This window comes from Haliotis asinina, chromosome 2 (genome assembly GCF_037392515.1).
Source record: "Haliotis asinina isolate JCU_RB_2024 chromosome 2, JCU_Hal_asi_v2, whole genome shotgun sequence".
Lineage (NCBI taxonomy): Eukaryota > Metazoa > Mollusca > Gastropoda > Lepetellida > Haliotidae > Haliotis > Haliotis asinina.
Window position 1 is genome coordinate 93944421 of NC_090281.1, and position 11892 is coordinate 93956312.

Below are 11892 nucleotides of genomic sequence, written 5' to 3' on the forward strand. Positions count from 1 at the left end.
CATCCGGATATTAATCAACAACATGCCATCAAGGTGTTCTGAATGAGTTGCCCGTCAGTAAGTGCCAACACACCAGATATTGAACTTTGCACCCAGATTTGATTTAGTGGACATTCAGAGCAATTTTACATTCACTGTTATGAGTGGCATGTTTAGAAGTTGGTGAATCAGATAAGGACAAGCTTTATGGATGAAAACTTCTTGTATCCTTGTCGAGCAAGTATTTCATTAGTTCCCTTATTTACGTCGGTAGTATAGTAAGCACACTCCCTTTGCCTAGTTGAATTTGTGACAACTTGTAATTACTTCGCTGGATGTGTAGAAATGTGAACCATCAACAGTGGTACTTCACAAGATTAAACCACTTGACTGATGGTAGACTTATGGTTGAATGGGATACATCCGCCACGTTCTACCTTCAGCAGACCGATGGCCTAACTGAAATGTAGTGAAAATAAACTCTCATTAATGATTGGGGCGGTTGAGTAGCCTAGTGCTTAAAGTGTTCGCTCGTCATGCTGAAAACATGGGTTCAATTCGCCACATGGGTACAATGTATGAAGCCCATTTCTGGTGTCCTTCACTGTGATGTTGCTGGAATATTGCTAAAAGCAGCGTAAACTCTCACACTCATTAACGATCACTTTCTATTAGAAGTTGATGAGTGATAATATACTACTGACAAGAAATAAGGGAACTAATGAAATAATAGCCAATTTGAAAATGCTTTAAATATCCACTATATCAATTTTAGGCGTCAAGTTCAATTTTTGGGTGTGTCCACCATGTTGGGCAACACATTCACGGCACCTTGATGGCATGCTGTTAATCAATTTCCGGATGGTTGCCCGTGGTATTGCCCGCCATTCCTCTTGGAGAGCTGCACCAAGCTTGGCCAGGTTGGCGGGTCCTGGGTCCCTGGCGTACACCCTTCGACCAAGAACGTCCCAGAGATGTTCAATTGGGGACAGGTCTGGGGACTTAGAGGGCCAGTCCAATGTCTGGATACCTTCTTGTTGGAGATAAGCGGAGGCAATTCGGGCCCGATGTGGTAGCCAATGGAGCCACAACAGGACGCAATATTTGGTCAACGTATCGCTGAGCAGTCATGGCTCCGTTAATGATGACCAAATCTGATCGTCAGTCATGTGTAATCCCACCCCACACCATGACAGTACCACCTCCATATCGATCATGATCAAGAATTGCTGCTGTGGCATATCGCTCCCCGCTCCGACGCCAACAACGTTTTCTGCCATCTGTGAATCGTAGGCAAAACCTTTACTCATCAGAGAACATGGTGTAACGCCAGTGGCGCATAGCCCGTCCCTGATGCTGCCTAGCCCATGCCAATCTTTGGCGCTTATGGTGAGCTGAAAGGGTGACACCCTTAAAAGGCTGTATTTTTAACGGGTGAGGTTGTAATGCGTCTTCCAGTGAGCGTGCGGAATTCTCTATTTATGGCAGATCCTGATTTAAACCTATCGCGTAGAGCAATTAACGTAATGGGACGATCATGTCGTGGTATCGTTGATTTTGGTCTACCACGCCCAGGTCTCGTTGCAACCCCACCCGTATGACGGTACTTATCCCACAGGCGTGAAATTACACTTTTTGATTTACCCATCTGACGGGCAACTTCACATAATGATGTCCCCCCTCTATCATCCCCACAATTCTCCATTTTGTTGCTACACCGAGATACTGCCTCGGAGGCATTTCTGTCAGTAAGTGTCAGTCTCTATTGCATTAGTGATTGCGACTTCTCCAGTACATTTACAGGAGTTAACTTCTGTATGCATGTGTAGCACGTGCTGGGCATGCATTACGCGAAATTCCATTGTCAATGGATGTTGCGTTTGGGAGATACGCCACGATAACGGACCCTGTCACAGTCAAAGTCATCTACATTCAATTTCTTGGTTCCCTTATTTTCTGTCGGTAGTATAAGAGCAAGATATTGTATGGATGTCAATGTGTTTTTCACATTATGATGTGATTTTTCCCATGTAGATTCTACACTGTTATCAGATCTTGCTGGACAGAGGTAGAAGAATACATTCTGAAATGTTACCAAGATGCACTGCCAGAAAGAAGACAACCAAGTATCTTGCCTGTATTATTACTCTCATTAAGTTTATGTTCCATGAAATCCATGTATGTCATTTCAAGGAAGGTGCGTTTTGATCCAAACAAATGTAAACTGGACACCAGAAATAGGCTTCATACATTTTACCCATGTGGGGAATCGAACCCCTTTCTTCAACATGCATGATGACCGAACGCTTTAACTAGTAGACTTACCACACCACCTCCAAGAACACCAAAGACTATTGACTGCTTCCGATAAACCCCTGCTTGTAGTGGACTGAGAGTTCCTGGAAAGCAAAGTATACCCTGGAGGTAATCAAGGATGGAAATAGTGGTGATACCAACTAATATTAGCCTGTCTGCAGAGGTCAGAATTACTGGTGTCTTAGTGTCAGATATGTTGTCACTTTTGAGGCAGTATATATTCAGTTTAGTTGCATGTTGGAATAAGCATCAAAAGTTCCTTTATGACTACATCTGTCAGGGAAAAACACGCTATCCTTATTTATAACCTGCTTCATAGACTATCTGTGCCAAGGAAGTGTAAGGTAACTGAAGATGATGCAAGGTATTCTGTGGAAATGTTCTCTTTTTATGACTGATTCTTTCACTACAGCATGGTGACCGTGACTGTATTCCGAATGACGTTAATGCCACTGTCAGTGTTCCAGTTGTGATAAAATGATTTCTTGTGTATAACCTACTTTTTGCTCCTTAACTGAAATATGATTTAATGTACAGATTCCACATGTGCTTTAAATAATCTGTCCCACAAACTGTAACGCATCAGTCATATACAAGTAAGGCACACCAAGTACCTGTCTTGGCCTCATGGATCGGTGCTTGTGGGAGGTTTAAGTGAACACATGTTGTGGCACTGGGTCAGTTATGTTAATTTTGAGTTATATTCTTGAGGGGATGGAGGGGCGGTCTATTTTCTGATTGGAGGTTTGAATTAGTAACTAGGATTGTTAGTGGCTTATCTTCGAGGGGGTTTAAAGTACTGTAAAATTATTGTCCTCTTGAGAGGGTACGTAAGTCTCAAAACATTAAAAGTACATTAAAACTTTTCACTGTTTTTAATTGTAGCATATGTGTATTTTTAATTCTTGGGCTACATGTGTCTAAATTTGATAACAGCTGAAGGGATGGTGTAGGGCCCATGCAGAAAGCAAATGTACAGTAAGTCCCCATGGCCCCTAGTGTGGTGATGTACCTTCAGTTGTTGGCAATCTATGGCCCATTTGTGTACTGTCTTCTTTCCATTTGAACTCAAAATTTAGAGATAGAAGCTAGTTTTACTTATAAATTACTGTGACATTCTAGTTGGTTTTATGGTCTGTTGACAGTGGTGAGTGAGTTTAGTTTTACACCACACTCAGCAATATTCGAGGTGGTTTGTAAAATAGTCTGGACCAGACAATCCAGTGATCAACAGCATGAGCACCAACCTGCGCAATTGGGAACCGATGACATGTGCCAACTGAGTGACCTGAGTTGGATTCCTCACATGGGTACAATTTGTGAAGATCATTTATGGTGTACCCTGCTGTGATGTTGCTGGTATATTACTGACAGCGGCATAAAACTAAACTCACTCTCATCAGAGTTAGAATATATTCCAAAATATTGTATTCATCATATTCATCAAGCTGACATTCACAGACTTCCCTCTCTATGTATATAACTTCTAAGTGCCATTTAATGACATCACTTTTCCTTAGGTTGACCTCATTTTGTGCACAGGTGGCAGACCCTGAAACAGAGTTATTTTATTTAAAACAGGTAAGGATATTTATCAGCTGAACAATTTCCAATGGAGCTCAGAACAATTCTTAATTTCTGAAAGAGCTGAGGCATCCAAGATGTGGCAAATCATTCTAGACTTGAGTAGGACTCCATTCTAGTGTATTCTCTATTAGCCGTGACAATGATGCCTAAGGTGCCAATGTATGCCTCGTATTTCACTTTTGTCATACATTGTGAACTTCCGGTAGAACATAGAATGGGATTTCATGGCAATTACAACATTGCAGGCTGAAAAGTTGATGGATGGATTACTTTATCTTCTGACATATGAGTATTTAGATGTGAACAAAACTGGACTCTTGACTGATCTCCAGTGAAGATCTGGGTTGGAGCCTCAGCAACTGATGATTGTTGTGAGAGACATCAGACAGGTTTGTAGTGGGAGGAATGTGTTCCCACTGCATCTAATGCTAACCTTTTCGGTTTCATGAGAACTGATTGTAGACATTCAAAGACCTGTTGCACAAAACAGCCTCAGTCATTGTTAACCTTGAACACGGAGGTGAAATTTGGGTTAATTTAGTCTCTTCAGGTTTGTTACACAAGGCAGCAGTGGCTGATTCTAATTTTGGTATGTCAGCATCAGTGACTAGGTTGAGGTTGTAAAGCTGCTACTTTGCCTGCTCAAACTATTACTCAATATGTCATATTAAAAAGTCAGTGAATTCCCTCATTCTAAACAACTCTATTTCTGAGTACTTGTATTTTATACCAATGGACATTAAGTTAAATCTAGGAAAAAAACATATGGGCTGTGGGGCAGCCTTGTAGGTAAAGCGTTCACCTGTCACCCTATATATCTCAAATTTTTGGGACTTGTATTTGTAACACCTGTACTTAATGGGTACCTGCCTTCAGCAATTAACCCCAACTCTAACCAAATCCTAACTTCCAGGGACCCATAAAGTGCAGTCTGCTCCTTGTATTTTGCTGCGCAATTGGGAACCGATGTCATGCGTCAACCATGTCAGTGAGCCTGACCACCTGATCCTTTTAGCTGCCTCTTACAAGCATAGTTGCCTGTCATGGCAAGCATTACTGTGAGTAGCACCACTCATTTGCTTGTAGCTAAATATGACCAGTTATGAACTGGGAAAGGGGGGTCTGCTGCCCCCTGTAGAATTTTTTTTCAACGAATTACTTATTGTGCATTAAAGTATTGATAGAACACTCTTTTTGGACCCCTCTAGTTAGAAAAGTTAACCACTGCCCTGTCTCCACACTCTCACCAACTCTCTTAATATGATGCCTTCAAGCTTGTTGAAATCCCTTTGAATGGCCTAACAGTCTATCTGACCAATTGTCATGAATTTCTTGAAAGTGCTCATTTTTAGAACCATCCTTAATGCCTGTGTCACAGAAACGTATTGTGAGATATTTCTAACTTAGGTTGTAAAAACTGGCAGCTTTGCAATGCAGAATCTTGTCAACACCTGCATAAAATATGAGTCTAAACCGGATTATTTTTTCTGTCCCAACTGTCTGCTACATCTGTTCTGCCGGTTTAGACAGCTTCCAAAGTATTACCTTTCACCTCTGTGTTATACTTCAGTTGTTTATTCGAATCATATATTAGCAGATCATTCAATGACACAAACAGTTGTTTAAACCACAGCCTTTGATTTTAAATGAATGCAGAAAGTGACCACCACAAAACATACATAAAATGTAACTATTAATATACTAAATGTCCAATGTCCACAATGCAAAGATGTTGTCCGATTGCAGGTTTCAAAATCCAAAAGACAATGTATTCATTTTTTATGAAAATACAAACTCCATAATGATCTTGACAGTTTTTATGGATAGAACCCCAAAGCAGTTGAGGAGGCTGAATTCCAGGGCTTCAGAATTATATGACCTAACAATCGTACATTCACAAAATATCTGAAGGCAAAGAACCAGGAGAGTTTTGATTTGAATTGTCGTTTCAAAGTCCTAGTGGGGAGGGGGTCAGGCACTCCTCCTTCACTGGTAACCTGCAACCCACACACCCCCATCACACCCCACCCACACCTACCCCTACCCACTTTATCTACTTACGTGCCTTGAGTAGAACCTGCAGAAGTTAACTTTCAGTTTGTAGGTCATCGGCCTATGTACAAAGTAGCAATATACATGATATTGTGCATATTAGCCACACCAGAGACCATATAATAGATTATCTATTATATGGTCTCTGATGTATGTTAGTAATATCAGATGGAAGGAAACTAGGACCTCAGATGTAATCTGTGAGATGTAATCTGTGAGATGTATGTTGGTAATAGGCATGAAGACAAAGTCCACTACCTATTTGAAAGTGATAAGTTTGTAAAACTGCGAGGAAACATATTTACATCAATGGAATGATTTAACAAATGCTTGTAAGTTCATAAAGATAATAACTTCTAATGAATTGTGCTAAATTTATCAAATCATCTCTTAAATATCGATCTTCTATATATATATTGGCAATACATATGTCTGTGTGTGGCCAGAGACCATATAATATCTATTATATGGTCTCTGCATACATCTATCTCACAGATTACATCTGAGGTCCTAGTTTCCTTCCATCTGACATTACTAACATACATCTATCTCACAGATTACATCTGAGGTCCTAGTTTCCTTCCATCTAATATTACACTGTAATGGTAATTCTCTGAATCTTAACAAACATAAATATCTTCTTATGTATCTTACATTAATTCTTAAAATGTGGCAAAGATGCTATATTTCTAAAATGTACAAGATCGGATGAATCCATGATACTGCTACTGATATTTTGTTTGGAACAATCAACTAACCTCTGCTTAAATAATGATAAAAATAATGATGCATATTTGATGTCTGGGGAAGCCAAACATAACCAAATCCGAAATCAATGAGCTTGTGTATTTTTTAAACCCAAGTAATCCTACCTCAACAGAATCTAGTCTAAGTATATAATAATAACATTGTTTGGGATAATGATCATTTGACATTCTTAATAGTTTATACCCAAATGTAACACATTTAAGATGATAATTTACTTTCATACTATCTCTTCCACATGGCATTACTTGATGTATGTTTACCTACCCCTAAAACAAATTTACAGAGATTATTATGAAATTTATCAGCAACACTTCTTTCCTGAAATCTAAGCGTCTTAGTGCAAACACTCCAAGACAGCCTTGTAGAAAACATGACACCAAGAAAATTATATGTCTGTTTTCAGTCTATGTCATCATAAAAACATTTTCTTTAGAGCCTGCAAAAGCAGTCAAGAAAGATTTGACTTTATCCACTGCCAAAGCCTAATTCTTTGTGTTTGAGCTTTTGAGACCACTCCGTGTGGACAGTCAAGTGAAGTATGTAAGTGAAGTTTGATGCTGCAGTTGCTCTGGTAAGAACACTGATTCTCTCATGACATGACTTTAATTGCAACAGTTTGTTGGTTGCAGTTTCATGAGAGTCCATCCAAAAGCTTCAACAAATACAGAACACAGCTGTCCATATAATTTATCTTAAACCAAAATACTGCCACATCACTGCCATCCTGATATCTCTTTACTGGTTGCCTATTGACTACAACTTGCACACACTTTCTTGTCAGTCCATGCATGGTATTGCACCTCTATATCTTCAGAACTCTCTCCTTAATCTCTTCTGTGTATGAAAGTGGAACCTCAGATGATTTGGATACAAGTCTTCCCAGAAAATTGAACTGTCAAATGGATTTTCCTGCACGGCGAACCCTTTCCAACGTTTGAGTGACAGCGTGTCTTTAGTTTTATGCTGCACTCTGCAATATTCCAGGTGTATGGCAGTAGTCTGACAATAATCCAGTCTGGACCAGACAGTCCAGTGATCAACAGCATGAGCACTGATCTGCACAACTAGAAACCAATGACAAGAGTCAACCATGCCAGCAAGCCTGACCACCTGATCTGTTCATTGCCTCTTACGACAAGCAGAGGTTACTGAAAATAAATTCTAACCTGAACCTTCACAGCTTCTCCAACCCATGAAAGCTTCAAGTTTCATCCCAAACCTTTGTCTACAAAGAGGTCTATTTCAATGGACTTCATTAATACTTTATTCATTATTGGTGGTATGAGCAAACCTGGTGTGGAGTTAAGCACTATATAAATGGACACATATTTATTACTATTATAAACTCTGTACATTTTCCTTATAGTATTTTAATGGGAGTACAGCCAATTGCACTCAAAACATAACACCCGTAGACCCATTGTTATAGTTGGATGCAAGGATGAAGGCAAAGTTGCCACTGCCATTCTCACCAGATCCAAGACCCTCTCCTCAAGTGAGGAATACTAGAAAATGGTTTGTGGACTGCCCATCATGAACAACGTGCCATCATGTGATGGCTGGAGTCAGAGGGTGTAAGTAAGGCTTGTCACCAGCATAGCAATGTTCCAGCAAAATTATTACAGGAGACACCAGACACACTTTTACTTCTCAACCTTCTTTATTGGGGTTACATACTGTCATGGTTGCTCATGCATGAAAATTCAGGCAATCTCTGTAAATCTCTTTCTTAGTTTGAGCAAAATGCTCAGTTATTTCTCACAACCCATTCAGTGATGCTGAAATTAACAGAAGAGCAGAAACACTTTCGTAAAATAATACTAAACATTGATTTAATTAGTAATGGTAAAAAGCATTCAAGTACCACTTGTATGTCATGTTCACTTATGCTTACAATATTCTCCGTTCCTTATAGTGGATTTCTGATGAACTGAAATAATCAAAGACTGGTCACAGTGACCAAACAACCAAGTAGCTGATCATATTTTGTCATAACTGAACACATACAGTTTTTTAACTACAGGTTTGGTGTTACATATGTCATATTTGGGATTTCACTTTCTTAGTAAAGTAAAGTGAAGTTTGATGCTGCAGTTGCTCTGGTAAGAACACTGATTCTCTCATGACATGACTTTAATTGCAACAGTTCGTTGGTTGCAGTTTCATGAGAGTCCATCCAAAAGCTTCAACAAATACAGAACACAGCTGTCCATATAATTTATCTTAAACCAAAATACTGCCACATCACTGCCATCCTGATATCTCTTTACTGGCTGCCTATTGACTACAACTTACACACACTTTCTTGTCAGTCCATGCATGGTATTGCACCTCTATATCTTCAGAACTCTTTCCTTAATCTCTTCTGTGTATGAAAGTGGAACCTCAGATGATTTGGATACAAGTCTTCCCAGAAAATTGAACTGTCAAATGGAATTTCCTGCACGGCGAACCCTTTCCAACGTTTGAGTGACAGCGTGTCTTTAGTTTTATGCTGCACTCTGCAATATTCCAGGTGTATGGCAGTAGTCTGACAATAATCCAGTCTGGACCAGACAGTCCAGTGATCAACAGCATGAGCACTGATCTGCACAACTAGAAACCAATGACAAGAGTCAACCATGCCAGCAAGCCTGACCACCTGATCTGTTCATTGCCTCTTATGACAAGCAGAGGTTACTGAAGACAAATTCTAACCTGAACCTTCACAGCTTCTCCAACCCATGAAAGCTTCAAGTTTCATCTCAAACCTTTTTCTACAAAAAGGTCTATTTCAATGGACTTCATTAATGCTTTATTCATTATTGGTATATTAGCAAACCTGGTGTGGAGTTAAGCACTATATAAATGGACACATATTTATTACTATTATAAACTCTGTACATTTTCCTTATAGTATTTTAATGGGAGTACAGCCAATTACACTCAAAACACAACACCCGTAGACCCATTGTTATAGTTGGATGCAAGGATGAAGGCAAAGTTGCCACTGCCATTCTCACCAGATCCAAGACCCTCTCCTCAAGAATCCAAGAATCCCAATAAAAGACTCTAAGAATCAATGTTCAGTCTTCACTGCTGAGGGTTAAACTGTCTTTACAGCTTTGACCTATGTTACACGACAAAACCATTCTGAAAATTTGATCATCTTTTCAGATTCACTGTCATGACTTCAGGATTTCAAAATGATGCCAGGATTCACCATATTATTCTCACCATTTTAAACAGTTTTTCTACTAGCCCAGATGACACTGTCTTTTGTCAACAACCAAGTCACGTAGATGTAGCAAGTAATGCAAAAGCCAATGCTGCACCTCTTGACAAACCGTTCTTGGAACAGTGATATTTCAAGCCAATAAATTTAAATCAAAACCTATGTACCTGTGTTATTATGAAAGAGATGTGACATCCAGGAAGTAATCAATAAACTTCATCAACTTACAACATTCCTCACTTCTGGTGAAAATACAGGAATATTTCACATTTAAGCCAACAATTGGTCTCACCTTCTTAGGTTGTCATTCAAGACTTGAAGAGGTTATTTTTATAATGTCGTTTTGGCCAGTCTGCTTACTTATGAATATCTGCCTGCAAGAAATGAGGACAAGTCTCTCAAGTGTAATGCTTGTGATAAAAAGCTCACTGTCAACATTATCAAGCAGTAATCCTGAAAGATATATACTCATGGGAGCTGGAATCTCATAATAAGTAACATGAAAGAAATTTGTATGTACTATTAACTGTAAATATATGTATGTTCATAACCAACTGTTTGCTTTTATATTACGACTTATAGCCTGTGTTAATAGTGTTGTTATAGACTATGTTTTAAATTGTAAAAGAAAATTTTCAAGTGAGGAATACTAGAAAATGGTTTGTGGACTGCCCATCATGAACAACGTGCCATCATGTGATGGCTGGAGTCAGAGGGAGTAAGTAAGGCTTGTCACCAGCATAGCAATGTTCCAGCAAAATTATTACAGGAGACACCAGACACACTTTTACTTCTCAACCTTCTTTATTGGGGTTACACACAGTCATGGTTGCTCATGCATGAAAATTCAGGCAATCTCTGTAAATCTCTTTCTTAGTTTGAGCAAAATGCTCAGTTATTTCTCACAACCCATTCAGTGATGCTGAAATTAACAGAAGAGCAGAAACACTTTCGTAAAATAATACTAAACACTGAATTAATTAGTAATGGTTAAAAGCATTCAAGTACCACTTGTATGTCATGTTCACTTATGCTTACAATATTCTCCGTTCCTTATAGTGGATTTCTGATGAACTGAAATAATCAAAGACTGGTCACAGTGACCAAACAACCAAGTAGCTGATCATATTTTCTCATAACTGAACACATACAGTTTTTTAACTACAGGTTTGGTGTTTGAAACACTTGACAAAGGAACACATTTTAGAAGTTGTCAGGGCCTGAAAACATGTTAATTCTCAGAAAGCTCACTTCACACACAGGCAAGTCATGACTGAATATTTCTTGAAGACTCCTGGAAGTTAATATTCATATGTCAGCAAGTTGCATCATTTTATACTGGACGTATTTTTTTAAGCAAACGCAATTTCTGCAGTTTCTAAATAAAAGAAAAGAGATTCACGTTACATTTATCTGCAATAACAACATGAATAGGTAAATCTGAAAGTTACTGTAACCAATTTTGTTCGATGATTGCTTGTTGGTCTCGTTGATAAACCAATTACATGTATCAACTTTAAGATTTCAACCCATTCCCAAAACTAGTTCTTTAACTGGTTTCGTGAAAAGTACCTCACACGAGATTACATTTCGTTTCAATTTACCGACAATTTCCTTTTCAAATATGTCACCTTTACAACAGTTAGAATTACACAGGACATGACATACACAAGGCGCTTTTCCCCAGCGAGTGAAATAAGGCTCATAAAACTGCTATAACCTTGTCGCTATCAGCATTTGTTTCTGTCAAGCCTCCAGCAAGTCTATATTTCTTTATTTTCCCCTGGAGGGAGTATTTATTGTAGTGTGGTGTTAGGATGCGACATATCGCTGATGTGCCGGTGTTGGGGCACGTGAGTTTTCGTATGGAATTAAGAGGATTTTTAAATCTTTGGAATGTAGATGAAACTTTCAGTTGAACTGAAAACGTTCATTTCAACGATATCATATGAGTTCGTTTACTGCCGAATGGATCC